We start from the raw sequence: 10,552 nt of genomic DNA on the forward strand, positions 1-10,552 counted from the left end.
ACAGAGGGAAGGATTGGAAATGGTGTATGTTGTGAAGAAATTTTGGCATAATCTCCTAGCCAACTAGTTTATTTTCTTCATGGATCACCAAGCATTGTTGTATCTGGTCAACAAGCCATACAACACGGGCCGAATAGTGATATGGTTCATTATCTTGCTTGAATTTGATTTCATAGTTGTGGTGAAAAAGGGGACAACTCATCAACGAGCTGGTCACCTTTCTAGACTACTAAACAACCTAGATGGAGCTTAAGATGATTTACCATATGCATATCTCTTTGACCTAGAAATGATACCTAGATGGAGTGAGAATTTGTTCATAGGAAGATTGTTGATAGACCAAAACAAAATAGCTGACAGATGCTTACTTAAGCAAAGCATTCCTTTCCAACTTCTTAGAGAACGACTATGTTGGATGGCGTTGGTGCAGCCATGTGTGGTTGCAATAAACCCATGTGTGGTTGAACACAAGGGGGTGGGCAATGATGGTGCAGCCAAAGTTGCTCCGAGCCAAAAAGTGGTCTATGCCAGGTAAAGGCTGCAGGGAGGTGCAGTGTAGAAGGCTAGCGCAGGTACCAAGGACCTAGGCAGCCAAAGGGTATCAAAAATGTATGCTTAGGTTTTTTAGGCAAAAGGTGTGTTGCAAAGAGCTAAGCAGTTTTATGGCCTTCTGTGCCTGAGATGTGGATTTTATGTGCTAGAATGTGGTCTCTAGTGTGTTTTCCATGCTGGTCCAGACGGCTCCTCAAACGGAGCCCCGATGCTCAAGATATTGCAGTTTAAAGTTACAAGGTTTAGCAGATTCCCGATGGGTAGGACAGCTGGGGATAGGTGGCCCAGAATGATCTTAGTGGATGAATGTGTAGAGCTCGAGTTATGGAGCATGCTTGTCTTCTCGGATTCCGAATCGGAGCTCGGGATAGAAAGTTATGATCAGTTGAAGATTTTTTGGGGGCCAAGTCGACTGCATTGGAGGATGTGCCATTTGGTGTTTTTTGGAGCTCGCCAAGTGTCTGATGGATGGTGTGCACTATGTGGAGCTAGCCGGAGTCTATGGCATGTGAATCTCAGGTCGGAGCGTGGAGAAATGACCCATCAAAATTGGCAGTTTGTGGCGAACGTGAAGGGCCAGATAATTTTTTCCAGTTTGGGGTGCTCCGTTCAAGGCCACAAGGAAGTCGGTTTGTGGAGCCGCTATGTACGCTCAAAGTATGAAATGCGAGGTTTCAGTGGATCTTCACCAAGTGACCAGGAAACCCTTGAGCACAGGATGGCAGCTAATCAAGCAGGAGCAAAAAATGAAGTTTTTTTAGAGGTGTTTGTGCATTTTGGTAAAAAGCATGGGGGACTTTCGACCGGCAGATACCACGCGGCACCAGGGTTGTCCCATATGCACTGTGAAGGAAGGAGATGTAGGGGTATTTAACCCACAAGGTGAGCCCCCCATTGGGCATGTGAAGCGTGAGGGGGAGCTCCCTCTTGAGTTCAGTAATGACGTCTCGTAAGGGACTCTGTGCAAGCAGGCGTTGGGCGGGTTTTGGCCAACATGGGGTGGCGCGAGTGTCGCACACGCGCGCCTGTGGTGGTTCGGCACCTCGCGAGAGTGATGATGTGGCCGCCCTATGGGGACCCGTTCCCACGGCCCTTGAAGGGTCCTTTTTGAAGGCTAGGAGGGAGGCATTAGCGACCTCGCTAATGCCCCCCTCCCCGAGACATAAGTAAGGGGATAGTCCCGTAGGGATGAGGAGATGGGAAGAGCAAGCCAGGAAGTCAAGTGCCAAGGGGGCAGTCCCACTAGAGAGAGAGAGAGAGAGAGAGAGAGAGAGAGAGAGAGAGAGAGAGGGCCCGAGGAGGACCTCCATGTAGACCAAGCAAAGGCAAGCGGGCAGTTTCAAATACGGCCAAGCGAGGGCAGTTTGATGGACAAGCCAAGGCAAAGGGCAAAGCGGAGGCCCTGACCAAAAGGGAGCCAATAAGAAGAGATAAAGAGAGGGTGTAAGAAGGTAAGTCTATTGGAATTAGGGTTGCAGAGAAACACACACAGCTTGGAGAAGACGCAAGGCACACAATAGAGAGTGTATAACTTAGTGTGCAATGGAAAGATAGATAGCCCTAGAGTGATGGGCGTATATACAATGCACGGGGGGGAAAACCTCCTAAAGAGGGAAAAAATGCCCCGGCGGTCCTAGTGTGTTCACACACATCACTACCACATGTATATGGTAACAAATCCCCCCTGGAGTGATGCGGTGAACGAGAGCTGGCACATGAGTAAAGGGAAGTGCCATGCTCTGAGGACAGGATCAGTCCACAAAGGGGAGTAAGCCCAAAGATTTGTGGAAAGCTTCAAGCTTCTCACGAGACAATGCCTTTGTGAAAAGATCTGCAAGGTTGTCCTGTGTTGGCACATAAGCCAAGCTGATCTCTCCTGCTGAGAGCCTCTCCCTGACATAGTGGTAATGCACCTCAATGTGCTTTGTGCGAGCATGAAAAACTGGGTTCCTCGCAACTACCAATGCTCTCTGACTGTCAGTGTAGATAATGTTGGCAGTGTCCTGTCCAACACCCAAATCATCCATACGGCGTCTGAGCCATACACACTCAACCGTAGCTGTGAAGACTGCCCTGTACTCAGCCTGAAAACTCGAAGTGGCCACAGTAGGTTGCTTCTTGCTTAACCATGATATACATGAACTGCCAAGCGTGAAACAAAAACCACTTGTGGACACTCGCGTGTCAAAACAACCAGCCCAATCTGCATCGAAAAAGCATGTAAGTCTGGCGGCAATGATCCCCCCTTGGGATAAAACAAGCCAAGATGTAAAGTGCCACTAAGGTAGCGGAAAATCCTCTTGACAGCCTGCCAATGCTTAGACCCTGGGCTATGCATAAATCTGCTGACCTGTGAGACTGCAAACTAAATATCCGACCTCGTGTTGCATACATAAATGAGGCAGCCAATAGCAAATTGGTAAAGAGTGACATCAGCAGGATCGCTAGCATCATGTAGACTCAACTTCAAACATGTTTCCATGGGAGTGGCAATAGGTTTGCAATCCTCAAGTCCAAACTTACATAGCAATGTCTCTATGTAACTTTTCTGACACAAGGCAATACCACCATCACAGTGCTTAAACTATATACCCAAGTAATGATGCAACAGCCCCAAATCTTTCATCTTGAAAGTAGCATTCAAATTAGCCTTAAATTCAGCAATATGTCTCTCATTTGGTCCAGTGATCAGCAAATCATCAACATAAAGAACCACAATGAGAAGTACATCATCCTCACACTTTACATACAATGTGGTTTCTGTTGGACTGTTATTACGAAAGCCTCGTTTAACCAAATGAGTGTCAGCTTTCTCATACCAAGCACGAGGAGATTGCTTCAACCCATACAATCCCTTCTTACATCTGCACACTTTGTCCTCTTGTCCTTTTATGACAAAACCGTGAGGCTGCGTTACATAAACTTCCTCAAATATGTCACCATTCAAGAAAGCAGTAACAATGTCTGATTGATGTACATCCCAACCAAAATGAGCTGCCAATGCACATAGAAAACGTACAGTAGTCATACGACAAGTGGGAGCAAAAGTCTCTTAATAATCTATGCCTTTTTGTTGTGCATAACCTTTTGCAACAAGTCGAGCCTTATGGCAATCAATCTCACCATCCGGCTTGCGTTTCAACTTGTGAACCCACTTCGTACCAATGGCCTTTTTGCCAGGAGGCAAATCACATAAAGTCCATGTGTCATTTTCTATAAGTGCATCATATTCTAATTGCATGGCAGCCATCCAATTTTCTGAATTATGTGCTTCATCAAAAGACAGAGGCTCCTCAACATCATGTAAGCTAGACACAGCCAAAGCATAACAATCTAATGCATAAGATGCATGGCGAGAACCTGAATGAGAACGACTAGACAAAGGTGCATCCAATTTACTGTCACGCAAAGTGTGCACCAGCCATTTTGGCATACATCTAGCCTGCTCATTTTCAGCCCCTTCCTCATCAAGTACATCATGTACATCTGCATCAATAATAGGCTGATCTAAAACATTTTGAGAAACCCCCATAGGCTGTACATTTGCCTCATTGGAACTTACATTCGTATTTCCACCACTGAAAAGAGGCAACAAAGTGTCATAAATGTCATGTGAGCTTACATTACTGTCTCTAGTACATGACAGCAAGGGCTGAACAGAATCTTCCACAAACACTACATCCCGAGAAACCAGAATACGTTTTGTTTGCAGATAATACAACCTGTAACCTTTGCTTTCAGCACTATAACCAACAAAAATACATTTGATAGCCTTATCATCCAATTTTCTGTGTTGCACTTGTGGAACCAAAGCATATGCCAAACAGCCAAAAACACGCATGTGCTCAATAGAAGGCTTTCTATCATGCCATGCTTCATATGGAGTAATAGACTGCAAAGCTTTCGTAGGACACCTGTTAAGTACATAAGTGGCACACATGATGGCCTCAAGCCAAAAAGAACGCGGCAAAGCTTGACTTTTGACCATACATCATGCCATTTCCGTCAGTGACCTGTTTTTCCTCTCAGCAACACCATTTTGCTGAGGTGTATAAGGCACTGTACATTGGTGTTTTATCCCACGACTAACCAGAAATGCACTAAATTCATGAGACATATACTCCCCCACTCGATCAGAACGGAGGGTGCCCATAGTACATTTCGAGACATTTTCAGCAATAGCCAGAAATTGTTTGAAGCACATAAAAACTTCGGATTTCGCTTTAAGCGGAAATACCCATGCATGCCTGGAGTAATCATCAATGAAAGTCACGAAGTTCAGGTAATTGCCCAAGGACGGAGTTTGCATGGGCCCACAAACATCCCTATGCACAAGCTGCAACCTGCATGTGGCCCGAGCTAAACCATCCTTTGGAAATTTAGAACGCTACATCTTACCCAAAATAAAGCCTTCACAAACATGTTTGACAGGTGCTTCAAGAGGCGGAAAAGAAGCAACCATATCATATTTCTACAAACACAGCAAACTGGCAAAATTCTGATGACCAAAACGTGCATGCCAAAGTTTTGCATCTGAAATAGCCCTTGAATCTGCAACAGCATTTGCAAAATTTTGTCCCCACTTGTCATACAAAGTGAGCTTATACACTCCACGGCACAAAAGCCAAGATGCAACAATTCATCACCAAAACTGAGATCATGAACTGTACATCTGTCATCCACAAATTTGACTACAAGTCCAAGTCTAGCAAGTGCGGATACAGACAAGAGATTCTTCTTGATCCCAGGTACATAAAGTGCATCAACAAGTGTGAAAGAACTGCCATTAGCAGCAGTAAGCACAATCTTTCCAACTCCTTGAACTGGATAAGAGGCATTGTTGGCACAAGTGACTGAATTCCCATGAGGGATAGACTCGAGAGAGGTAAACAATTCACGATGTGAGGTAATGTGCTTTGTAGCACCACTATCGAAATACCACACATGTGAATCTGCAGCAACGCAAGCATGCATCATGGACAGTAGGATTGTAAGTGCACTCTATGCTAAAATCCTTTTCTACATCAACATCAGCAGTACAGTCTCCTTTCACAGAAGACTCAACAATGGCTGCATTTGTAGTGGAACCAGCATTTGCAGTGGAACCACCCTCTTTCTTCTTAGCCTCTTTGGCCTTCAACTTAGGACACGACTTGATCAAGTGATCATTAGCTTTACAATAATGGCAACGCATCTTCTTTTTGCCCTTATCACCAAAATTGCCAGACGATCTGCTGCCAGCAGAAGCATTGGGAACAGAAGTTTTGCCACTCGCAGCAGAACCATAAGAAATGGTTGCATTGCTGTTACCACCATTTCTTTGAGAAGCAATAAAAGCCTGTTCAATTGCACGTTGTCTTGTCCTGTTTTTTCTGGAAAGTGACTCTTGCAACAGCAATGTGCATAATATATCAAACTTGACAACTTCTGGATTTCCTTGGGTCATAAGTCTCCAAGTACTAGCAAAAGTCTGGTAAGAATCTGGTAAGGCATCAAGAACAGTCTGCACAAGGGAACTGTCTGAAATAACTTCACTTGCAGAAATAAGTTGCTCATTGATATCCTTGACACTAGCAAGGAAAGTGTCCATATCATCTTCCTCATGCATAATCTTTGACTCCAGCTCTTTACGCAGCAAAGCAATTTTAGCCTCATTGCGGCTTGCATAAAGACCTGCTAGAATATCCCAAGCCTGTTTTGTAGATTTTTTTGGATGGATGTGAGGAACAATGGTGCGCTTCATAGACAACGCAATCAATGCATGAGCCTGCGCATCCTTAACATCCCAACGAGCTTGTTCTGTCGTAGGCAAAACAACTCTAACAGCTGCAATCCTTGCCAGCAAGACCTGCAACATCCTCAACATCGCCTACATCCTCAGAACCAGGACGTACATCAATGCCTTGCACAATGTTCCAGACACCCTTTGACACAAGAACATGTTGCATCATATAAGCCCACATAGGGTAGTTGTCCCCATCCAACCTGTCCTCAACAGCAAACATCTTGAACACATCTGTGTTGTTGTTGTCAGCCATGGTAAATGTTGCACCTGATGTGAAAACTGCCCGAAAATAGGAGAAACGGAGTGGGAACAACCTGTGCTATATAGCACAAACCGTAGAAGACTATAAGGCACCTGTTATGCAGAAAACCGCATTGATAGAAATTCTGCACAAAATGACGAAATAGCATGTGCAGTACTGCCTGTAGTGAAAACAGAGGCCGAAATGAGCCGAAATCAAAATATTTGTCGACCTGCGAACGCTTGCCAAAGCTCATTGAAATCAGAGAAAGTGAGCAGGCGTGTGTTGGAGCAGCTGGCGACTAAGCCCGGGAGGACGTGACCTGCTCTGATACCAATTGTTGGAATTAGGGTTGCAGAGAAACACACACAGCTTGGAGAAGACGAAGGAAGCTCAAGGCACACAATAGAGAGTGTACAACTTAGTGTGCAATGGAAAGATAGATAGCCCTAGAGTGATGGGCGTATATACAATGCACGGGAGAAACCTCCTAAAGAGGGAAAAAATGCCCCGGCGGTGCTAGTGTGTTCACACACATCACTACCACATGTATATGGTAACAAAGTCCAATGACACACACACACACACACACACAGAGAGAGAGAGAGAGAGAGAGAGAGAGAGAGAGAGAGAGAGAGAGAGAGAGAGAGAGAGAGAGAGAGAGAGAGAGAGACCGGGCCATGCAGCCAAAGGAGTAGTGCAAAGGGTGGACTTCCAAAGGGGTAAAAAATGAAGGAAAAAATATAAAATATAAAATATAAAAAGTGCATAGGGGCAATAGTGACATCGCTAATGCCTTTTCCCCCCAAGTGCAAAGAGAGCAGATAAAAAATGAAGCGGCCACCTCCTCCAAAAGATGCCAAATGTGAATGCCATATGGCCCAATGAAAGAGTAGTTTCCAAAGTGGAAGGCCCCCCCCTATAAAAGTCAAATTTTAATCAAACTAGGGGCTTTTTTGGTGCCGTTTGGAGCCTCCAAAGTGGAGCTCTCTGACAGAGGAGTGTGCATGTCAAAGCCCTTTGTATTTTTTCTTGAAAATGGCCATGGTGATGGCAGTGTAAGCCTTTGTACATGCCTTCTAAAGTGCGATCAAGCCAGTGTTGCTACGTCTTGTTGTTGTTTCCCCTTCCCCCCTTCTCTTTCTCCTGCTCTGGCATTTCCCCTCGGTGCCGGCAGTGTGGATGTGTGTGCCCCCCGGACCGACGATGTTTTGTGTGAGAGAATGATATTGAGAGACTGTGTGCGTGTGTAAGTGTGTAGACAGACTGTGGTGGCAGCAGGTGTGCTTTGTGTGGTGGACTTGTGGTATCCACTCACATGTAAGAGGTCAAACTCACCATACCTGGATTGAGACGACTCGGTCTCCCAACTCGTATCTGCATCCATAGAACTACTGTCACTCGACCCAGTCTCCTCTTCTGGTTTCAAGCTCATAAATCTCTTCTAGCTTCACCGCTTCGACCTCATTCGCAAACTACACTCTTTGCTGTTTACCACACTTCAACGGAGCTTCTACAGCCGCACTCGAACTTGACAGCACATCCTTTGTCCACTTTGGAACCACTTGCACTTCCTCTACAATTGGAACCGCTCTAGCGGGCATCTTCAGCATAGGAACCACCCTGTCTCTTTGTAGCCAAAGAACCTTTGGTTCTTCTCACATTTGCACTTCTCTTTGCACCATCTGTGGCTTGGCTACCATCGCATTACACTGCCTTGGCATCATTGCGCCTGAAAAACCCTGCCTAGCTTCGCACTTCTTCATAATCTTTTTGGTCCACCCTTTTGCTAGAGCTACCGCTTCCTCATATGACACCAGGCCATCTAACTCCACCTTATCGCCCACCTCTTCATGCAGGCAACCCATGAATTTACTCAATTTTTAAAAACTGGCATTTTCTGCATCAGCTACCTTGAGTAATTTTCCCCAAAGGGCTTCGAACTCCCACTCGAACGCCTGAAAATCACCCTCCAAGCTTTGCTTCAAACTGTCCAGCTTTCACTTTACTTCATCCAGCTGCGCATTCGCAACAAATCTTCTTCAAAAATCCGCCTCCAGGGCTTCGTAATCTGCCTTTTCTTCATCACCAAGGCTATCAAACCATAGCCTCGATTTACCACGAACCAGGAGCGGGAACACCTGTACCGCACTGTCTTCTCTCGATAAACCACTTTCCAACACGAACAATCCATAGTCTTGAAGCCAGGTTTCTGCATCTTCAACCCCAAGACTCCACCAGGTGGAAACCAAAGCCCAAACCTCTGCCACAATTGCCAAAACAAAAGTGGATTCCGAGGAAATAAACATTGTCAACAGAAACATCCAACCCCATGGTGTCACAGCCACTCCAACTTTCTTCCAAAGTCACCACCAAGGAATACTTCAATCATATTCTCAGACCTCAAACCAACTCATCCCTTTGACAATTGGTCAACGAGCTATTGAGCTACAACAATTACTATATGGTAAGCGTTCCTTACCACCACACAAATGAACCTCACTATTGATTGAGTATGCATAGCTAGGGCCCCTTACACAGCCTTGCATAGACACCACTTTACGGCCCATGCACATCACAATTGAAATGACCCACTATCGTCCAAAAGTAGGGAAGCATTCTACAACATTCTGACTGCAAATTGTGAAATCAAAAGGAAAAAGGGCACTAATTTATTTATTTTGGTTATAATTCGTGTTGGATTTCTCGTTTTTTCCACAATTGTTGATTTTGTGCCCTTAAAGTAAACTAATTCAAGAGCAAGGGACAAAGCCCTTATGTATGTGTAAATACGCAAATAATAACGTTTTTTCCTAAAAATAATAATACAAACTGAGTAATCTACCAAAAAATTACAAATAAGGGACTTTTTAAAAAAGTTGACTTTCGTTAATTACCTAGCTATTTTCTAGATTTTTGAGATCAAGTTTGCTATTTTTCTTTAGTTTTTATTGATTTTTTAATCAATAAATGGCAAAACGGCAAGAAAATTATTTTAAAAATCAAACATAGATGTATGGACTCCATGAAGAGATACGAAGTTTTAGAAATCAATTCGGGGTAACAACGAGCAAGTTATGGCCAATTTTGTATAAGTTCCAAAAAATGTTTTTAAGTTGAAAACCTTGCCCCAGACAAAATAGATGGATTAGGGTCATACAATGTCCGATTTCAAAAAAATTTGACACGAGGGTCATCGGGCACATGAGATAGGACTAATTGTGGGGTGGGGACAAAAAAAATTTCGGGAGCCCAGGATATGTATAGGCTAAACCCACTTAAACCTTCATTTCTATTTGTGAGATTTGTGTGTGTGTGTGTGTGTGTGTGTGTGTGTGTGTGTGTGTGTGTGTGTGTGTGAGAGAGAGAGAGAGAGAGAGAGAGAGAGAGAGAGAGAGCTACTTTGGAGCTGATTTTCTTGTGATTCCCACCCCCAACATGCTTCGGGTCTTTGTGAAAAGGGAGCAGTGGCAACCTTTGCAAACATGACATGCCAAGAAGCGGAGTTGTCCACCAGCATGTTCATGCAGTTTTTTCACGTCGACAACAAAAGGCCAGGTCGATATACTACACCAAATCATATAGTAGCCACAACCTACACTTGGGTTTACCAACAGAATGCACTGGTAGCCATCGACCACGCCCAATACCTACTTGAACTGCTCACAAAGAAGAGGAAGCACACAAAGCTCACATATTTGTTGACTCCGGAGGTTTTTAGCTTATCAGTGTAGACATGTAGTAGTGTTAGTGTGTATACGCGCTTCACCAGGGGCACTTTTCTCCCACTGGGTTTTTCCCCCTGGACATCCGATGTGAAAGGACACCTTATCTCTTAGGGTTTCATATAAGCTTTGTAGCTCTGAGTTTGTATACACTATTATTCTAATACAGAGAGAGAGACTACAGAGATCTCGTACACAAGCTCTGTGTCTTCTCCTTCTCCATCTTCTTCCTACTCTGAGTTGCTGTCT

This window comes from Adiantum capillus-veneris, chromosome 4, assembly GCF_014529385.1.
Source record: "Adiantum capillus-veneris isolate H3 chromosome 4, ASM1452938v2, whole genome shotgun sequence".
Lineage (NCBI taxonomy): Eukaryota > Viridiplantae > Streptophyta > Polypodiopsida > Polypodiales > Pteridaceae > Adiantum > Adiantum capillus-veneris.